The following is a 20,935-nucleotide window of genomic DNA, read 5'->3' on the forward strand; positions in this document are numbered from 1 at the left end:
TGAAAATTCCAAATCACCTTCTCTAAAGTTGTGTCAATTTGCCCTCTAACCAATAATATATGAGCATGTAGAGCTCTCTTTAAAAATATGTGTACTCCTGAAAAAGCATCACAGTAAAAAGGTCTTAACATTCTTACTAGGAGCAGGGTGATGAACTGGGTGACTATAACCCCAGAAAATGAAATGAGTTTCATTTCAAGTTTATATCAGTAGACACAACTACCCTACTCTGTGTAGAAGGGCCTAAGAACAGGTCCTGGATGTATGTTAACACAGAGATGTGGAAACACATGGGCCTCTCTCCCTGAGCACCTCATCTCCAGATGTGACGCCAACCCTGTTTCTGCCATTGCATTTGAGAGTGAACTCTGCAAAACCAGGAGTTTAATTACGTATGCATAATCTTTTTAATTGATCTTACCATTTATATTGTGAAAAAAATTCTAATATCAATTCAATTTTCATTCAAGATAGGACTTAAAAATCAAAGGTAAGATGATAGAATCTGCCATCTTGCCTTGTTTCTGGCCATAGAGAAATCAGGGGAAAAAATAAATAAAATGTAGAGTCTTCCCATGATGGGAATTCCAAAGGAGACACATCCATCGAATTAGGCAACTGCATGACAGGATAAATTAGGGTAAAAAACCCTCCTGAGTAACAGATGCTAGAAATTTAATGGAATAGTATCTTCATATATTATCCCACTTAATAGAAAATATGTTCTATTCCCTACCAACAAAACAACAAAAAGCAAAAAAAAAAAAAAAAGACAAAATAGCTGTTAAAAACAAACATGAAATCAAGACTTTTTAAAAAATAAAGATTAAAACCAAGCATCTATCATTACAAGACTCTTACCAAAAGTTGTTCTAAAGAAATAATTTAGATTTAGGAAAAAGAAAAGCTTAAAATACAAGAAGAGACAGAGAACAAAGAAATTGGTATGCATGGGTATGTAACATCAGCTCTACAAAACAGTAACAATGTTTGTTTGAGGAGACAGCTGAGGCCCCATACATACACAAAAAGATACAAAAAGCCAGGACTAAACCAGCTGTAATAAGAGAGAGAAATCAATTATTTGTTACAATATGGGAAGAACTTTGCATTTTATTGTTAGGATAACAGAAGATCTTTATGCATAAGTAAAAGGAACCAAATATAAATAAGTAGAGGAGCATAAGGAAGTCTAGTAGAGTAGAAGGAGAAGAGAGGAGGGAAGGGAATAGGAGAGGGAAGAGGAGGAGGAAAAAGGGAAAAGGAAAGGGGGATTCATGAACTGAAATCAAATTCTTTGCACAAGTTTGTTGGGATGAATTCAACTACTACGTCTTACTATAAAGCTCTAATAAAAAAATAAAGAAAGTATTTAAAAAGTACCAAGATTTGTTAAATTTAGCTCTTAAGTGCATGGTTTGCTCAGTATTCTCTATATGTCTGAAGTATCTTACAATTAAAAAATATCTTATAGAATTAAAATTTGGTTCCAATCAATAGCATACATGAAATAATATATATTATTTCATATAACATCTTAAGTATAAACAATTAAAAATTGAACTGGTGATATATCTCAGTGGTAGAGCACTTGCATAGCATGTGTGAGGTCCTGAGTTCAATCCCTAGCCCAGATAAAGTATAAAATAAAATGAAATAAAATAAAATAAAATGTTTGATTAATGAGTTTGCGAGGACTTGACACCACTTTCTGGTACTTCTCTCTATATCTGTTCTTTTGCTTGTCTGTTCTTCCTTCAGAGCACAATGTCATGGAAAGAACATTGGCAAGATCAACAATCATAAAAGATGCTCTTGTTTCAAATGTGGAGAAGGAATGGCACCCCTAGCTGATAAGTTTTTAATTCTATCAACAGCTTAGTTTAAATAAATTAAATACAGTCTCTATTGTTGCATTTCACTGCTTGAGAAAGAGGCATCTGTTAATACACCCAGCAAAGCAGGCCATCCATCAAACATAAAAGCTAGACAGGATGCACTGTACCGCAGAGGGCCTACCCCATTCTGCAGCTAAGTAGCAAAGCCTGGCCATGTGGTTCTCATCAAAGACCTCAGAAAAGCATTTCACATCATAATCTAAAGAGACGACCCTAGATTAAATGCAGGCCCAACACATATACATTTCAGGATTCAGTAGAGGCATTTTGATTGTATAACACATGTAGTCATTTCTGGTACATAAATTGGATTTTTACAGGTCTGTACAGAATCCATAAAGAACCCTACCTTCTTTTTATACCCTTTCTGACAATACTTTGTATAAATATTGACATTTAACCACTGAGTTGTGTTAATTGGCCATTATGGCTTCTGCATCCCTATAGGATGACTTGGAGATATTTAGTGTGGAGGAGCAGAGGGAAAGAAAAAGGCAGGAAAGAGAAAAAGGGAGCTCCGTGGGGAGGCTGCTAGTAGGGGAGGGGGGAGGGGGGAAGTAGGGATACAAAAAGGAAAAGATGGAGGGACAACTAGAGAATCTATCCCAAACCCAGGACACCTCATCCTTACTGCTCTTGAGACCACCCACTGCTGTGCCTCACCAGCAAAGGGAGACATGGACCTCTTAACTATCTAATAAAGTCGAAGCAAATAATGGTAGTCCCCAAATGTTCACATCCTAATCTGCAGAGCTAGTGAATATGTTCTCTTACATGGCAAATGGGACATTGCAGAGAGATGGGGGAGTTATCCTCAATGATCTGAGTGGACCAACAAGGCTCCTTAATTAAGGGGTAGGAAGTGTGATGACAGAAGCAGGGACATGTGTGTGTGTGTGTGTGTGAGAGAGAGAGAGAGAGAGAGAGAGAGAGAGAGAGAGAGAGAGAGAGAGAGAGAGATGGGGGGGGGAGGGAGATATTGAGATCTAAAGATTGCACCACTGGTTTTGAAGACAGAAGAAGGACTCAGGGGCCAAGGAATGCAGGCCACCTCTAGAAGCCAGAAAAGGCAAGGAAATGGATTTTCTCTTATAGCCTCCAGAAGAACCACAGTCCAGTTAACTTTTTTTTTTTTTTTTTTTTTTTTTTTTGGTACTAGGGATTGAACCCGGGGTTACTCGACCACTGAGCCACATCCTCAGCCCTATTTTGTATTTTATTTAGAGACAGAGTCTCACTGAGTCACTTAGTGCCTTGCTGTTGCTGAGGCTGGCTTTGAACTTGTGATTCTCCTGTCTCAGCCTCTGGAGCCACTGGGATTATAGGCATGCACCACCATGCATGGCTCCAGTTGACATCTTGATTTTAGGGCTTCTGACTTAAACTTTAAAGTGACAAATCTGTGTTGTTTTAAGTCACCAACTCTTGATTTGTTCTGGCAACAATAGGAAACTCATAGACTTCTATACCCCCAGTGAAAAGTTTCTGATTGACAATTCCATTCCCTCAAGTCTTGATAGCCCTTCCAATCCTCAAAGTTCTGGTATCTGTGGTTACTAATGAGGGGACTATTAGGAAACTGTGTTTTTTATGTTTCTTCAATATACTGAACGTACATTCTTCTAAACAAATTATGAGTCCTGATATGAAAGACTCTCAGAGTCACAGATATGGGGTAGCATCACATCACACACAAATCACAGCTGTTAAGAAGAATGGAAGTCTTATGCCCACAAGACAAGAAAACCACTTACAGTGAGGGAAGCCCACCTCTTTATATTCTCCTTGCCCTTCTTGTGTTTTCCTACATCACCTTGGAATCTACTTTCATTTCAGGAATCCAAGACTTTTCAATTTGCTGAAGGAATACCTTTTGCCTGAAAAGTACTGAAATGGAAATAGCCCTCATAAATATAAATACATGTCTAAGAATCACCAGATACATGAGGAAACTCAACAATGTGAAAAAGAATGAACACTTGAGGAAACAATGTGCAGGGGAAACCAGAGATGCTTGAACAATCCTTAGTAACCTCTCCAAGAGATGAGAGGCTATCATAAGAAGAAAATGTCTCTGCAATAAAGAGATCTGAGTGGTTGGAAAATAGAAACCATCATCATCATCATCCCCATCTCCACAAATCAACCTCAATATATGAGTGACAGACAGAAAGGAAAGAATTGAAGACTGAAATGAAAGTGTAACCTGGAAATGCATCTGAGGGGTTCTCTGGAGTGCAAAATAAGAAGTAAAGAAGTGGAGAGGAAAAGTGGGGACACGGAAAACAGATGAAAGAGTACCCTGGAGCCCGGCAGAATGTGTGGTGGCTAAAGCATAGCAGATACATATTTGTTTATTGGAATAAAGTTATTCAAACATAAAAGAAACAAAAAAGGGGAAGGAAGAAATAAAGGAAGGAAAAATGGAGGAATGAAGAGTACTGAGGAAGGCAGGGGAAATGGAGGGAAAGGTGCAAAATAGGTTATACACAATACATTTTAATAGACTAGCATATGACCATTTGTCTGCAAGAAGTCTATGGAGCAATATTATTTCTACAGTAAAATGATTTTTTAAGTCTTGAATTCAAATACAGGACCATAACACCATACAGTTTTGAAATGGGGAAATAATTTTCAAATCACATAGATTCTGAAAGTTTGCTTCTCATGGAACCCCATCTGAAATAATTACTCGATGATATATTTCACTAAGACAACAAACAAAAACAGTTGAGAGGAAAGTCATCATGGAATTCAAGAAATAATGAAAAGTAAAGAAATCAGTAAAATTACTACATTCTTGTTTTATATGGCTTGAAAACATAATGCTATAGGAAACAATTTTGCTAAAAGTAGAATTATTTAAAAGTAATAAAGATCTGCAACTACAATTTCACATGACTTTCATTTAGGAAATGCAATGGTCAGGTAAAGAGGGGTATTGAAGTATGCAAAATTCTTAGCTGTTCAGGTTATGAGCAAGGTGTGTAAGTGATGGGTTATCAATTTTTATAGAAAACTATAAGCTTATAAGTTTGAACACTAGTAATAAGATGTATAATTTCCAAGCCCTAAATTTTGAAAAAGAAAGGACAGGATGATTGAAGGGAGAAATATTGAAGTTAGGAGGAAGGGAGGAATGAAAAAAGTAAAAGAAGTAAGATCACTCGACTGGTCAAAAAGAAAAGGACAATAAGTGGCAACTATTCACCAAGATAATTGCTACAGAACTAAGTATAAATTACTGCAATAATAATAAATGGGTCAAAACCAGCAAATAAAAGACAGAGATAGACTGCAAAATAGAAACAAATAAAATTCAGTTGTATTCTATTTACAAAAGACTTATATAAGTAAAACAACACAAAAATCAAAACTAATGGAATGGAAACTGATAAACTAGATAAATTCTAGCACTCCAGAACTATTTATATCAGTCAAAATATAAAGCAGAAAATATATTTGTTAGAAAAGTGCAAATAAGAGAAGTTCTTTCTTTGTTGTAGGAAAAGGCACAGTATTCTCTGTAAAACAAAATTGTCATTAGGTAAAAGGAGGACAAAACAAAGAAGTCATAAAGCCAACATGGCACTTATCTGTATAACTCAATTAATTTTTAAAAATGCTTTCTTATGCTCCCTTCCAGTTGATTCCCAGTCTTCTTAGGAAATCATTATTCTTATTTCTATCCCCATTGATCAGTTTTGCCTATTCTTGAAATTCATGTAGATGAAATTAAACATTATCGTCTGGCTTCCTTCAGTCAACATTGCTCACAAATCCTTTGTGAAGTATATGTACTATGAGTATTTTTCTCTTAGTTGGTGGCTTGTCCTTTTATATTCTTAATTATGTACTTTCTAATGGGATTTTAATTTGGATAATTAGTACTTTTCATTTTTCAGAAATCTTTGATATAGCCAAGGTTGCAATGATATTCTTCTACATTTTTTCCTAGAAACTTTATAGATTTAACTGTCTATGATCAATACCAGATTAGCATTTTTGTGATAAGGTAGCTATCAAAGTTCATTTTTACCTACATAATTTTCAGTGGTACTGTAACTATCTGTGGAAGTTTTCTCAATTGTCAGTAAATTGCCTTGGAGCTTTCTAAAAAATCAATTCATTGTATATATTTTGTTCCAGTTGGGCTCTCCATTTAGTTCCACAGCAGTATTTGCCATCTTTGTACCAACACTGTTTTGTCTTCATTCTGAGGCTTTACAGTAAGCGTTAATATCAAATAATGGGAATCCTCCAATTTTGTGGGGTTTTAGAATAAAAAGATCTTTTTTGTGTATGATTTTATTATATTTCATATAAACTTCAGATTCAGCCTGTAAATTTTGATGAGAGAGAGACAAAGAAGAAAGAAAGGAAGAAAAGGAGGGAAAAGAAAAAGGAAGGGCAGGGCAGGGCAGGACAGGGCAGGGCAAAGACTGTTGTAATCTATAGATCAATTTTGGGAGAAGTGAAGTCCTTAACAATATTGAGCTTCCCATGATATGCTGTCTCTCCCTTTATTAGGTTTCCTTTAACTTCACTCAGTATTATTTTAGTTTCCTGTATAGAGGATTTGCAGAATTTTTGTTACATTTACTTATTTTGTATTTTTGATGCTATTTTAAGTGAGATTATTTAATTTCATTGTCCAATTGCTTGCTGCTAGTAAATAGAAATTAGACTTCTATACGTTGATCTCAAATACGACCTTCTATTATTAGTTCCAGTTTTGTTGATTTTCTGCATAAATAACTATCCTACATGAGCATAAATGTAGTTTTATTTCTTGCTTTACAATTTTTATTCCCTTTATTTCTTTTGCTTGTTTTATTGAATTGCTAGGATCTCCAGCATAATATTGACTAAAAATGATAAGAGTATACTTTTTCCTCCCAGTTTTAGGAGAAAAGTATTCACATTAAGAAGAATGCTAGGTTTTTGGTAGACAAAGGAAATTTCCCTCAATCTGTAGTCTTTGAAAATAAAGAATGGCTCCAAATTTTATCAAATGCCTTTCCTATTTATATTCTGTTAATATAGTAAGTTACATTGATTCTCAATTGATTAAAAAAAACCCTACATTTCTGGTAAAAATCCCATTTTTTTTTTTCATAACGTATTGTCTTCCTATACTGCTGTATTTTATTTACCAAATGGATAAAAAATGTGGCATATATACACAATGGAATATTACTCAGCAATAAAAGAGAATAAAATCATGGCATTTGCAGATAAATGGAGTTAGAGAAAATAATGCTAAGTGTGAAGTTAGCCAATCCCAAAAAACTAAATGCCGAATGTTTTCTCTGATATAACGAGGCTGATTCATAGTGGGGTAGGGAGGGGGAGCATGGGAGGAATAGATGAACTCTAGATAGGGCAGAGGGGTGAGAGGGGAAAGGAGGGGGCATGGGGTTATTAATGATGGTAGAATGTGTTGATCGTTATTATCCAAAGTACATGTATAAAGACATGAATTGGTATGAATATACTTTGCATACAACCAGATATATAAAAATTTGTGCTCTATATGTGTAATAAAAATTGTAATGCATTCTGTTGTCACATATAAATAAAATTAAAAAATATTTGCATCTCCATGCATAAGGATATTGATTTATAATTTTCTTTTCTTGCATTATTCTTTCTCATTTTTTATTATCAATATTATGCATTTCTTAAAGGTTTGATAATCTATACTTTGCCTTTCATTTTCTAAGAGAATTTGAGTAAAATTTATTCTTCAAATATTTGATAGAATTAACATGCACAATAATCTGAATCTGGAAATTTCTTTGTGAGGAGATATCTATTTTGAATTCAATTGATTTAATAGACACAAGATTATTCAAATTTCCAGTTTGGAGAGTTGTTTTCTCAAGGAATTTGTCCATTTCAGTTTTAAAATTGATCACCATGAAGTTATTCCTAAGAATTTGAAGACCCTTATTATTTTCATAATTTTGTAGCATTTGTAGTGACGTTCCCTATTTTTTCCTTGATATTAATTTGCGCTCTTTTTTCATGTGCAATTATGCTAAGATTTTATCAGTTTACTCTGACAATGAAATGTTTGATAATTTTCCCATTTCATTTACCTTTGCTTTTATTATTATTACTTCTCTTCTACTTACTTTGGTATTAATTTACTTTTGTTTTTCTAACTTAAAGTGGAAACATATTGCTGATTTCGATTCTATTGTGATCTTGGAACATATTCTGTATAACTTTATTTCTTGAAATTGTGTCTTCTTTCATAGTCCAGGATATGATCCATTTTGTTGAACATTCCATGTGCTTTGGTAAACATTCCATATGCTTCCATGTTGGGATAGTGTTTCTATAAGTTAGGTTTCTTGTTACAACTAAGTGGATTAAATTATATTAAAAACAATAAATTGAAGTCACTCAATAAACAATAGCTACTATTTTGTTATTAAAATAATTAATATGGGCTTGGGCTGTAGCTCAGTGGCACAGAGCTTGTCTAGCATGTGTGAGGCACTGGGTTCAATCCTTAAGACCACATAAAAATAAACAAAATAAAGGAATTCTGTCCATCTACATGTACCAAAAAATTATTAAATATTGATTATATTTCTTAAAGTAAGAGAAAAAAGACATTCTTCTATATTTACCTATTAATTTGCCATTTCGGTAGTCTTATTTATTTCTTTAATCCTAGGTTTCCATTTGATACTGCCCTACTTTGAAGAACGTTATTCAGACTTGCAGTGTAAAAGTGCTGGAAAAACTGTCTGCTTTCATTTGCCACAAACTTCTTTATTTTACCTTTTGTTTTGAATAATATTTTAGTTGGGTATAAAAATTAGGTGGACATATTCTTTTCTTTACATATTTAACATGTTAGACATATTTTACATCATTATTCCCTTGGCTGTTTTCAAGATTTTCTCTCTAGATTTTGTTTTTAGAATTTGATTACAATATTAAATAGCTGTGATTTTCTTTGATTTAACCTTACTTTGGCTTGTCTAAGTAGTTTTTAATCACTAGAATAACTATATTTTGAAAAGTCTTAGGCATTACTCCTTCATTTTTTTCTTCTTCTTTCTCATTCTTTCTTTTGGGACTCCAGTTACACATATATTGGTGTACTTGATATTGCTGTATAGGAGGCTGATTTTTCCTCGTTTATTAGATTTTTTCCCATTTATTAGATTTTTCATGCTGTTCTTCATATTGAACACTTCCTATTGATTTATCTTCAGTTCATGATTGTTTCTTCTGCCATCATCAACCTATAGGCAATCCCAATCAGAAAACATTTCATTTCAGATACAGAACTTTTTGTTTCTAAAATTTTAATTTGATTCCCGTTATTATTTCTCTGATAAAATTATTCATCTGTGACTACTTCCTTTAAGTCTTTGGATATATTCATAATATCTACTCAACTTCTCGTCTGCTAATTATAATATCTGTGTCATCTATAGTGGTTTACTTTTGACTGAATACATTTATTGATTATTCACTTTTCTAGTAAAACTTCATTCGATAATGGGTTAGTCTATACCATGGTTTTAATGTATATCCCCAAATTCATGTTTTAGAAACTTGATACTCAATGCAAAACTGTTGAGAAGTGGAACACTTAAGAGGTGTTTAGGTCATAAGAGCTTGACCTTCATGAAGGTACTGAATGTATTAATGCCATTATCATGAGAGTGAAATTATTACCATAGAAGGTGGGTTCCTCATAAAAGAATGATTTTGCAAATGCATTCCTATACATCAGTGATGAATCCATTGAAAGAGAAATTAGGAAAACTACCCCATTGACAATAGCCTCCAAAAAAAAACTATTTGGAATCAATCTAACGAAAGAAGTGAAAGACCTCTACGATGAAAACTACAAAACACTAAAGAAAGAAACTGAAGAAAACCTTAGAAAAAAGATCTCCCATGCTCTTGGATAGGCAGAATTAACATTGTCAAAATGGCCATACTACCAAAGGTGTTATACAGATTTAATCCAATTTGTATTAAAATTCCAATGACACTCTTCATAGAAATAGAAAAGGCATTCATGAAATTCATTTGGAAACATAAAAGGCCCAGAATATCCAATCCTTAGCAATAAAAGTAAAGCAGGAGGCATCATAATACCAGACCTTAAATTATACTACAGAGCTATGGTAACAAAAGTGGCATGGTTTTGGCACCAAAACAAACAATGTAAACCAGTGGTATAGAATAGAAGACACAGAGACAAACCCACATAAATACAGTTATTTGATACTAGACAAAAGCACCGAGAAAATACATTGGAGAAAAGATAGCCTCTTCAACAAATGGTGCTAAGAAAACTGGAAATCCATATGTAGCAAAATGAAATTAAACCCCTATCTCTCACCCTTCACAAAAAGGTACTAGAACAGAGACCTTTTGCCTAATAGAAGAAAAAGTAGGCCCAAATCTCCATTCATGTCAACTTAGGAACTGACTTCCTTAACAAGACTCCTCAAGCACAAGAAGTAAAGTCAAGAATTAATAAGTGTGATGAAACCTAGCTAAAAAGCTTCTTCACAGCAAAAGAAACAATCAACAATGTGAACAGAAAACCTGCAGAATGGGAGAACATGTTTACCACCTGTACCTCAGATAGAGCTTTAATCTCCAGGAATATATAAAAAACTGAAAAAAACCTAACACCAAAAAAAAAAAAAAAAAAAACCAAAACAAAACAATTAACCCAATCAATAAATGGGCTAAGGAACAAAAGACACTTCATAGTAGAATAAATATGATCAGTCAACAAATATATGAAAAAATGTTCAACATCTCTAGCAGTTAGAGAAATGAAAATTAAAACTATACTGAGATATCATCTCACTCCAGTGAGAATGGCAATTAACAGGAATACAAGCAACAATAAATGGTTGAAGAGAAATTAGGAAAACTACCCCATTGACAATAGCCTCCAAAAAAACTATTTGGAATCAATCTAACGAAATCAATAAATGTTGGCGAGTATGTGGGGGAAAAGGTACACTCATACACTGCTGGGGGACTGCAAATTGGTGCAACCAGTAAGGAAAGCAATATTGAGATTCTTCAGAAAACTTGGAATGGAACCACCATTTAACCTAGCTATCCCACTCCTCAGTTTATACCCGAAGGACTTAAATTCAGCATACTACAGTGACAAAGCCACTTCAATGTACATAGTACCTCAATTCACAATAGCTAAGTATGGAACCAACCTAGGTGCCCTTCGGTGGATAAATGGATAAAGAAAATGTGGTATATATTCACAATGAACTATTACTTAGCCTTAAAGAAGAATGAAATTACGGCATTTGCAGGTAAATGGATGGAGCTGGAGAATATCATGCTAAGCAAAATAAGCCAATCCCAAAGAACCAAAGGTCCACTATTTTCTATAATATGCAGATGCTAATTCACAATGGGGGGTGGTGGCTAGGGAAGAATAGAGATACTTTGAATTAGACAGAGTGGAATGAAGGTAGGAGAGTAGGCATAGGTGTAGAAAAGATGTAGAAGAATTGGACATTATTACCCTATGTGTGTTTATGATTATACAACCAGTGTAATTCTACATCATGCACAACCAGAAGAATGAGAAGTTATATGCTTTATGTATGAAATGTCAAAAGCATTCTTCTGTCATGTATAACTAATTAGAATATTTTTAAAAGGATGATTTTGGCCTCTTCTTGCTCCCTCTCTCATGTGATGTCTTCTGACATATTTTATTGCATCAAGAAAGCCCTCACCAGATACTGGCACCTTGGTATTAAATTTCCCAACCTCTAGAACCATAAACCAGTAAATCCTTGTTTATTATAAATTTCCCATTCTGTGATATTCTGTTATAGTTGATACACCATGACCAAGACAAATTTATCCCAGGTGTGCAAAGAAGGTTCAACATTTGAAAATAAATTAATGTACCACATTAATAGGCTAAAGAAATAATAGATGCAGAAAAGAACTTGATAAAATTCAATAGCCACTCATGATAAGTATCACAGTAAACTAGGAATAGAAGGAAATTTCCCACCTTGATAAAATGCATATCCTAAAACCTACATCACAGTTAATGGGAAGAACTTAGAAGCTTTCTCTTTAAGATCAGGAACAAGGAAATGCTGTGTCCTCCTGGCACTCCTTCTCAATATCATACTGGAAGTCCTAGTTAATGCCAAAAGACTAGAAAAGAAATTCAGTGTATATTGGTTGGGAGCAAGGAAATAAAACTGTCCTATTCACAGATGATGTGATTATCCATGTAGAAAATCTAAAAGAACTGACAAACAAAAACAAACTCTAAAAACTAGTAAGAAATTATAGTTGGGTTGCAGGTAAAAGATTAATATGCAAATGTCAATTGCTTTTCTATATGCTATTAGTGAACTTCAAATTAAAGCACATTTTTATTTACACTAGCAATCCCCTAAATCAAATGTTTAGGTATAAATGTAAAAAATATTCATAATATTTATATGAGAAAAACTATAGAACTCCAATAAAAGAAATCAAGAAAGAAGTACATAAATGGTGAGATAGTCCACGTTCATGGATAATAAAAAATCAACAAAATATCAGCTATTTCCGACTTGATCTATATATCTAATACAATGCCAATCAAAATCCCAGCCAATTAATTTTTTGGACACTTATAAATTTAACGTACAGTTTATGTGATGAGGCAAAAGACCCAGAATAGCCTACTCAACATTGAAGGTGAAGAATAAAAGTCAAAGTAATTATAGTGCTGAACTTCAAGAAATTTAATTTAAAGCTACAGTAATCAAGACAAAGGGGGTATTGATGTACATACAAGCAAATATACCAGTAGAAGGGAATGGAGAACTTAGAAATAAATCTGTATAAATACAGCCAACTAATCTTTCATAAAGGAATAAAGGCAAAACAATGGAAGAAAGTATTCTTTTCAAGACATGGTGCTAGAATTGCTGGACATCCACATGCAAAGAATGAATATAAATACAGACCAAACCTTCTTAACAAAAGTTAATTGAAAATGGATCACAAACCTAAATGAGAAATATAAAACTATAAAATACTTAGAAGACACTATAGGAGAAAATCTAGATGATTTTGGGAATGGCAATGACTTTTTAGATAAAACACCAAAGGCATGATCTATGAAAGAAAGAATAAGCTGAACTTCATTAAAATTAAACTTTTCCTCTCTTCAAGAGACACTGTCAATAAAATTAAAATAAGCTACAGGAGAAATATTTGTGAAAAACATATCAAATAAAAGAGGGTTATTCAAAATATACCAATAATTTGTAAAACCCACCAATAAAAAAAACCCAAACAACCCAACTAAAAATTGGGCCACAGACATCTCATCAAAGAAGATAAAAAGATGGTAAGCAAACAAAAGATATTCAATATCATATGTCTTTGAAAATTGCAAATTAAAACAAAAACAAGATACCATTACACACTTACTCGCAAAGCTAAATCCAAAATACTGACACTACCATATGCTGGTGAGGGTGTGGAGCACCATCTCATTTCATTCATTGATTGTGGGAATGAAAAATGGTATATCCATGCAGTTTCTAGTGTTCCCCCCAAAGAACTGAAAACTTATATCCATATAAAAACCTGCACATGTTTATAGTTTACTCATGATTGTTAAAACTTGGAAGCAACCAGGTTGTTCTCCTATAGGTGAGCAGATACATTAATTTGGATACAGTAAGAGAACAACACTGAAAGGGAATGAGCTATCAAGTCATGAAAAGATGTGGAGGAAACTTAAATGCATATTCCTGTGTGAAAGAAGCCAATCTGAAAAGCTACATACTATAAGGATTTCTATATAATACTCCAGAAAATGTAAAACTATGGAGACAGTAGAAATATTAGTGACTGACAAGGGATGAATGGACACAGAGAATGTTTAGGGCAGCAAAACCATTCTGTATGGCATCACAATGGAAGATACAAGTAATTAAATACTTGTCAAAACCCACAGAATGTACAATAACAAGAGTGAAGTCAAATGTTAATTATGGATTTCTATTGATAATGATGTGTCAATGTAAGTTTATTGATTATGACAAATGTGGGGGACATTGACAATATATGATGGCAGAAGGATATGGGAACAGTTCTCAATGTTGCTATGAAGAAAACAATATTCTAAAAATAAGTCTGTTAAGGCAAAAGGAGAAACTAATCAATATTGAAATGAAAATTAAAACATCAACAATAAAAAGTAAACTTTATCAACAAAACCAGGATTCAAGTTGCAAGTTTGATCAAGAATGATAGGTGAAAATAGACTTCTGAACCTTCTAGAAATGTCTGTAACATTACAAACATGTACTCACATCAAGAATGTCTGTCATTACTCATCCAGAAATAGTTGTCATTTAAGCAAAGAAACGCTGAGAAAAAGGGATAATGCCAGATTCTGATGATGAATACAAAGACAGAACTGTTTTATAATTTGAAACATTTGGAGAAGGAAGCCTATTAGAATTAAATATATTCAATATACTGAAGTCCAAATCATCGAACAATTTAGTTTTAAAAGTTTGGTGCAATGAAGTGCAATTTTAAGTCCTTTATTTTAACTGAGTGTTTCCATAAAATAGTTCTCTATTCTCACAAAAAGAAGCCTAGTATAATCTCATCTTTAATCTCTAAGATGGTTTTAATGAAAAAATATAATAATTTTAAAGCCCTAAATTAATAGTATTACAAAATACTGATGGCATCTTCTTTTTATCTGTAATGACTCTATTGAGGTTCCAGAAAATTCTCCCTAAAAAAGATAAAATTCCATAGGAAGGAAGCAATTCTGTCCTCCAAGATGCAACAGCAATTATGCTTCTATTAAGTTAAGTCATCTCTGTAGATGCTGAACTGTATGTAATTTGGCCCGTGGACTGTTGTGAAATCTGTCTGTTGACTTCAGCAAAAGCAGGCCATTTCAGAACAGAAAGGCCCAGATCTAACAAAAAGGTGATTCATGGCTGAACTTTGCCAAACAGAAAAGAAAAGAAACAAAGTCACAGAAAAAAATCTGGCAAAAGAAAGCACAGCCTTGTAAAAGTTCTCAGTTGGACAGTGTCTACGGAGTCTTTGAACTTGACCTTCCCTACAGGCTCCCTCGTGTTACTGAAGAACTGCTGCCACCTCATGGAGAACTGAAAGATCTCAGTTAGACACACTGATTCCACAATCACATATTTTCATCTTCCTTTTCTCTTTTATAAAAAGCAAAATATAACAAAAAACTAAAAAGAAAACGATAACATCAATTTCCTTATAAAAGACATAGTCTTCTTGATACAAATTTTCCTTTACATTAACTAAGTCAAATATTGTAGTACTTCATTAATAAGTACATTTGGTTGGGGGGAGGGTATTGGGGATTGAACTCAGGGAACTTGGCCACTGAGCCACATTCCCCAGCCCTACTTTGGATTTTATTTAGAGACAGGTTCTCACTGAGTTGCTTAGTACCTAGTTTTTGCTGAGGCTGGCTCTGAACTCATGATCCTCCTGCCTCAGCCTCCCGAGTGACTGGTATTACAGGCGTGTACCACTGTGTCCAGCTAATCTTTATGTTTTTTTGCATCAGTTAAAAATAAATTTAAGTTAAAAATAATGAATTCAAATACTTTTAAAAAATATTTTTTAGTTGTCAAAGGACCTATATTTTATTTTTTTTAACGTGGTGGTGTGGATTAAACCCAGTGCCTCACACATGCTAGGCAAGCACTCTAACCACTGAGTCACAACTCCAGCCACATGAATTCAAATCTTGATAGCCATAGATAAAGCACACACATATGAGTGAAATAAAATATAATCTCATTTTAAGTAATCTAGATACACCATCAGTCAAACTCAAACATGACTGTGCAGATAAGTAGTCTGACATGACAGGCTACAATTCTTCCCTGAACACATGCTTTACAAAGCTAATATCTAAATTTCAAAATTTGGGAACAAATTGAAATTGATTTTTATGTTCTTGGTTCATCATCTTTTTTTACAATATCCTAACAAAGTCAAATTTCCTTATTTTCTGTGTTATTGTCTCTCAAATTTCAAGTTCTATTCCAAATCATGTGATGTTAACATTAGAAATAGGAACTGAAATATAACAATAAATGTATGCCCAAGGAGCTTTTATATCTTACTGACAGAGCAAAACAACATGGCTTTCTCTGCAGAAGTGCCATAGTGTGGGTGGTGTTTCACACAAAAAAAATATTTCTAAATATATGGTGTAAATTTTACAAATAACATCCTTCACTGGAGATTGAAATAAGATTTTTAATAGCTGTACCTTGGTCATTTGAAATTGGGTGAATTTGGACATTTCCATATCTTCCCCTTCAAATGCTTCAACCACATGCTCTCCCTCATCAAATTTGTACATGAAAGTGAGTTTTGGGCAATTTTGTTCACCTAACTTTGAATCCACCCAAACTCTGTATACTCAAACTTTAGTAAAGTTTGAAAACAAATCTGAATTCCTGATTTTGTATTTTGCATGTCCTTCAAATTTTTCAAAAGTTGGAAGAAAAAATGTATGAATAAAGAGTCTGTTTTGATTTATATTACCAAGGCTAATTTATATAGATATTTAAGAAACCTCTAAAAATAAGCTATACAATCTATATATGTATATAAGTACACATACATGCAAATGGTAGGACTTCAATGGTTCATCATATTATTCTTCATAATATATCTATATTATCTGTACTATTTTGTAAAGATAAAAGTGATATTAAAATAAAAACAAAAGATGACATAGTTGCAATATGATATCAAATTAAGCAAAATTCAAGGCCCAAGCTAATTAAGCAAAACAAATAGAGAGTATTATGTAATGATAAACGTTAAAACAATAAAGAATATATGCATTTTGTTTCTTCACACACTAAATAACATAAAGCTCAAATGTTCAGAGCAACTAGAACCTGATAAAATTATCTATCATTATAATATACTTAATACAACTCTTTCAGAATTTGTCAGTTCAAATACACAAAATAATGTTACAGATGTTAATGATACATGTTTTATTAATAAATGTATCTGTGTAAAAGTTTGTTTTCTATAAATAATATAAATCATTTCTCATATCCATGAAGTATTTTTAAAAAATCAAAATCTCAACTCTATCATTTATTAGCTGTGTGACCTTGGGAAGGTTACTTAATATTTCTGAGTTTCCATTTCCTTCTGTGTACAATAAAAACAGTCACTTCTACTGACTAGATTATTGTAAAGGTTTAATGACTAATGAGTAAAAGAGTAGCATAGAAACTGATACCTATGAGATAGAAATAATAGTGTTCTTTCTATAATCATATTTCTTCTTGATCTTTACCTTCCCCAATTTTAAAACTAAGTACTTTTTACTCCATTTTCATATCACTGCCCTCTACTACTTGGGAAAATTTTAGATCCCCATGCTGTGCTAACCCATAACATAATTGCAGCTTAAAGTGAGTCAGGTATCTCATTGAGCAGCATACCAGATGAACTGCTCTTGCCATTGGCTGTCCTATGTTACCCAACAATAAATCTAAAACAAGTAATGATAAAGTATGAACCAAACAACGAAAAAATCATCAATTTAAATTCTTGGCCATGAAAACATTAATGGACACCAAAATGTAGAAAGATTTGTTTCATATCCTGCAACTGCAACTCAAATATAACCTAGAAGTTTACAACAAGAAAAATAACTTTTTGGGCTGGGGATGTGGCTCAAGAGGTAGCGTGCTCGCCTGGCATGCATGTGGCCAGGGCTCAATCCTCAGCACCACATACAAAGATATTGTGTCCGCTGAAAACTAAAAAATAAATATTGAAAATTCTCTCTCTCTCTCTCTTTAAAAAAAAAAAGAAAAATAACTTTAAGGGAGAATAAAGTCCTTACAATATGAAATTAAGACACACTCCTCAAAATAGGTTCTACCCAAAGATGAAATTCAAACTGATACACAAATAAAAAGGATACAAGATATAAAACTAGAATGGGTTGTGGTAGCATGCACCTATAGTCCCAGTACTTGGGTGGCTGATGCAGAAGGATCCCTTAAGCCCAGGAGTTCAAGGCCAATATGAGAAACATAGCAAGAACCATCTAAAAAAAAAGAGAGAGAGAACTGTTTGCATGTATGTATGCGTATATAAAATGTCATTTTTATAAATTAACATGTAAATTTAAGGCAGCTTCTATCAGAATTCTTTAGGACTTTTCTTTGTAACTGAATAAAATAACTGACATAACAATAGTTATTAAAAACTACTGAGAACTTGCTTTATAAAAATATACTATAAATTAAAATAGTCATGATTTTGGCATAGGACTGTTAGTGAACCAGAATAGAATCTAGTAACAGATTCAACTGTGTATAGTAATGTATCCTTTGATTGAATACCTAACATCCATCTAGCACCTGGGCCTCCTTGCTTTAATACCACCTCAAGCATGTATACATAACTATGACCTTGACCTATCCCCTAATCTCAAGGCGAAGCATCTCTGACATTGCTTGTCTTTCAAGTTCACTTGCCTTGATATACCCATATCAAAATATTTCACCCATCCTTTGATTCTACCTCCCCCCTACTTCTTTCAACAAATTTTTTGGCCTCACTTCCCTCTTTATCCAATTCAAACTCTATTATGAGTTATTATAATATTGTGCCATGTATTTTTGCTTTCAAATAACTTATGCATCTATCTCCCATGTCACTCCCTCAGAAAAAATTCCAGCCCTGGACAAATTCAACTTCCCACTCATTCAGTGGCCCTGACAGAACATACTGAGAGAAAAATATAAAAACAGATGAGCCTCCATATTTGACTGCAAATTTCAATCTTTGCATTGCTTCTTAATTCTACTATGTTCCCCAAATAAAAATTTCTTTCCTATTTTAAGATGATTATTTTCCATCTTCTCTTTCCTGAAACTCTCTCCACTAATTGCTTTAGTGATGACTTTAAAAACATGGATAACACAGAAGAAATTGGAAGAGAAATCCACCATACTTCTATCCCAAACCTCCAAGCCTGCCCACACCCATGCTCATGTGTTCTTTTCATATGGGGCTGTACTATCTCTTCTTCTATGTAAATTAATTTTTTATTCATGTACCATTTTCATTCAAGCAGCGGATTTCATTCTTCCTCACCTACTCAAGAACTTTGTTCCTCTAAAGTTTGCCTGCTCATAACTATTATTTTCTTATTTTCAAGTAGAGCATTCCCATCAACATACATTCTGTAATACCTCCTATCCAATCTCTTCCTGGACCCAATATCTTTCCATATATAATTCCATTCCAGGAAGGAATCCACTCTCTCTGTTTCCACTTTCTCCTTTCCCAGTGCTTCTTTAACCACTACCACCAGGCCCTCATCTCACCTTTAAAAGCTGCCAAGGTCACCCAAGACCTTTAGATTACCAAATCCAAATGGGAATTATCTGTCCTTGTGTGTTTTGACTCTCAACAGCATCTAAAAGAAGGCATATAGAAGCATTTTATATCTAAAGGACAGGGCAGGCTGTGGAGCCAAATGCCTGGTCTTGAAATCATCTGTAAATACACAAATTCTTTATCTCCCAGTGTCAAGGTTTATCCATTTGTAAAAGGAGAACAATAATACTATTCTAACACTATAAAAGGTTTGGGAATATTCCATGATTTAATATGTGTCAAGTACTTTGGAAATGCCTGGCAAACCATCAGCATTCAATAAGTGTTGGCTATAATTGCAATTGATTGTTCCCTTCTTCTTGAAGTCTTTATTTCTATTGACTTTCACAATTACACATACTCCTGATTTTTTAGGCAACTTCTCAGTTTCCTTTGCTGGATTCTCCTACTAGTCTTTAAGTAGTGAAAGGTAGTCTTAAAGACCTTTTTCTTCTTATTTATACTTTCTCCCTTGGTGATCTATATATTTCATTTGTTTATAACTTTAAATTTCATTTATGTACTAATGATTCTTTATACACACACACACACACACACACACACACACACACACACACACACACACATATATATATATATATATATATATATATATATATATATATATATTAGTTGTAGTTGGACACAATACTTTTGTTATTTATTTTTATGTGGTGCTGAGGATCAAACCCAGGACCTTGCTCGTGCTAAGCATATGCTCTACAGCTGAGCCACAACCCCAGCCCCTCTATACACATATATATATATATACACACATACATATATGTGCATATATTTATATTTCCAGCTCTCTCCTCTCTCCTGAACCCTAGACTTGTATAAAAATCTTTATTCAAAATTTCCATTTGGATATCCAAAGGCAACTCAAATTTAGTAAGCTCAAATTAATTTTCCTCTCAAGATCTGTTTCTCCCTATTTCCTACCTTATAATGGAGTGCCATTACCCAGTTACTAATGCTAAACCACCAAGAATTATCCTTTGATTCCTCTCTTCTCATCCGCTTCTCCATCTAATCTATTAGAAAGTTTAATTGTATCTATTTTTAGAATATAATTATGATTGCTTAATGACAGGAATACATTCTGAGAACTGTGTCATTGATTTTGTTGTGCAAACATCATGGATTTTTTTTTGTGTGTGTGTGCTTACACAACCTAAGATGGTTATGATATCCCTAGGCAATCTTAAAAGACCACAGTCACATATGTGGTTCATTATTGATTGAATTATTATTATGTGGTGCATGACTGTAAACCTTGGATCTGATTACTTCCTACCACCTTTAGTCTAATCCACCAGCATCCCTTCCTTAGACTTTAACATCCTCCTTATAGAAATTTTATGCCACTGAGGACAGCAATAGTCTAACCTATATTTTCTAGGTTTCCTTATAGTTAGGCGGCCAGGTGATTACATTGCTGTCAGTGAAATAAACAGGAACATAAGTATTATGTAAATCTCTAAATAGTTTCCCTAAAGGGAGCTTACCCCAAGTATGCTCTTTTGTTCCTCTCC

The 20,935-nt window shown here is 33.5% G+C and overlaps 1 long non-coding RNA gene across 1 annotated transcript; it reads right to left on the reverse strand.

The window, feature by feature from the left end:
• Nucleotides 1-13,965: 13,965 nt before the first annotated feature.
• Nucleotides 13,966-19,954, reverse strand: LOC114087204 (uncharacterized). Its single transcript, XR_003581758.2, has 2 exons — nt 17,932-19,954; nt 13,966-14,078 (listed from the first exon to the last, which is right to left on the reverse strand). It is a non-coding gene; the product is annotated as an uncharacterized lncRNA (long non-coding RNA).
• Between the last annotated feature and the right edge of the window lie 981 nt (nt 19,955-20,935).

The sequence above is a fragment of the Marmota flaviventris genome, chromosome 12, assembly GCF_047511675.1.
Source record: "Marmota flaviventris isolate mMarFla1 chromosome 12, mMarFla1.hap1, whole genome shotgun sequence".
NCBI classification, from domain to species: Eukaryota; Metazoa; Chordata; class Mammalia; order Rodentia; family Sciuridae; genus Marmota; species Marmota flaviventris.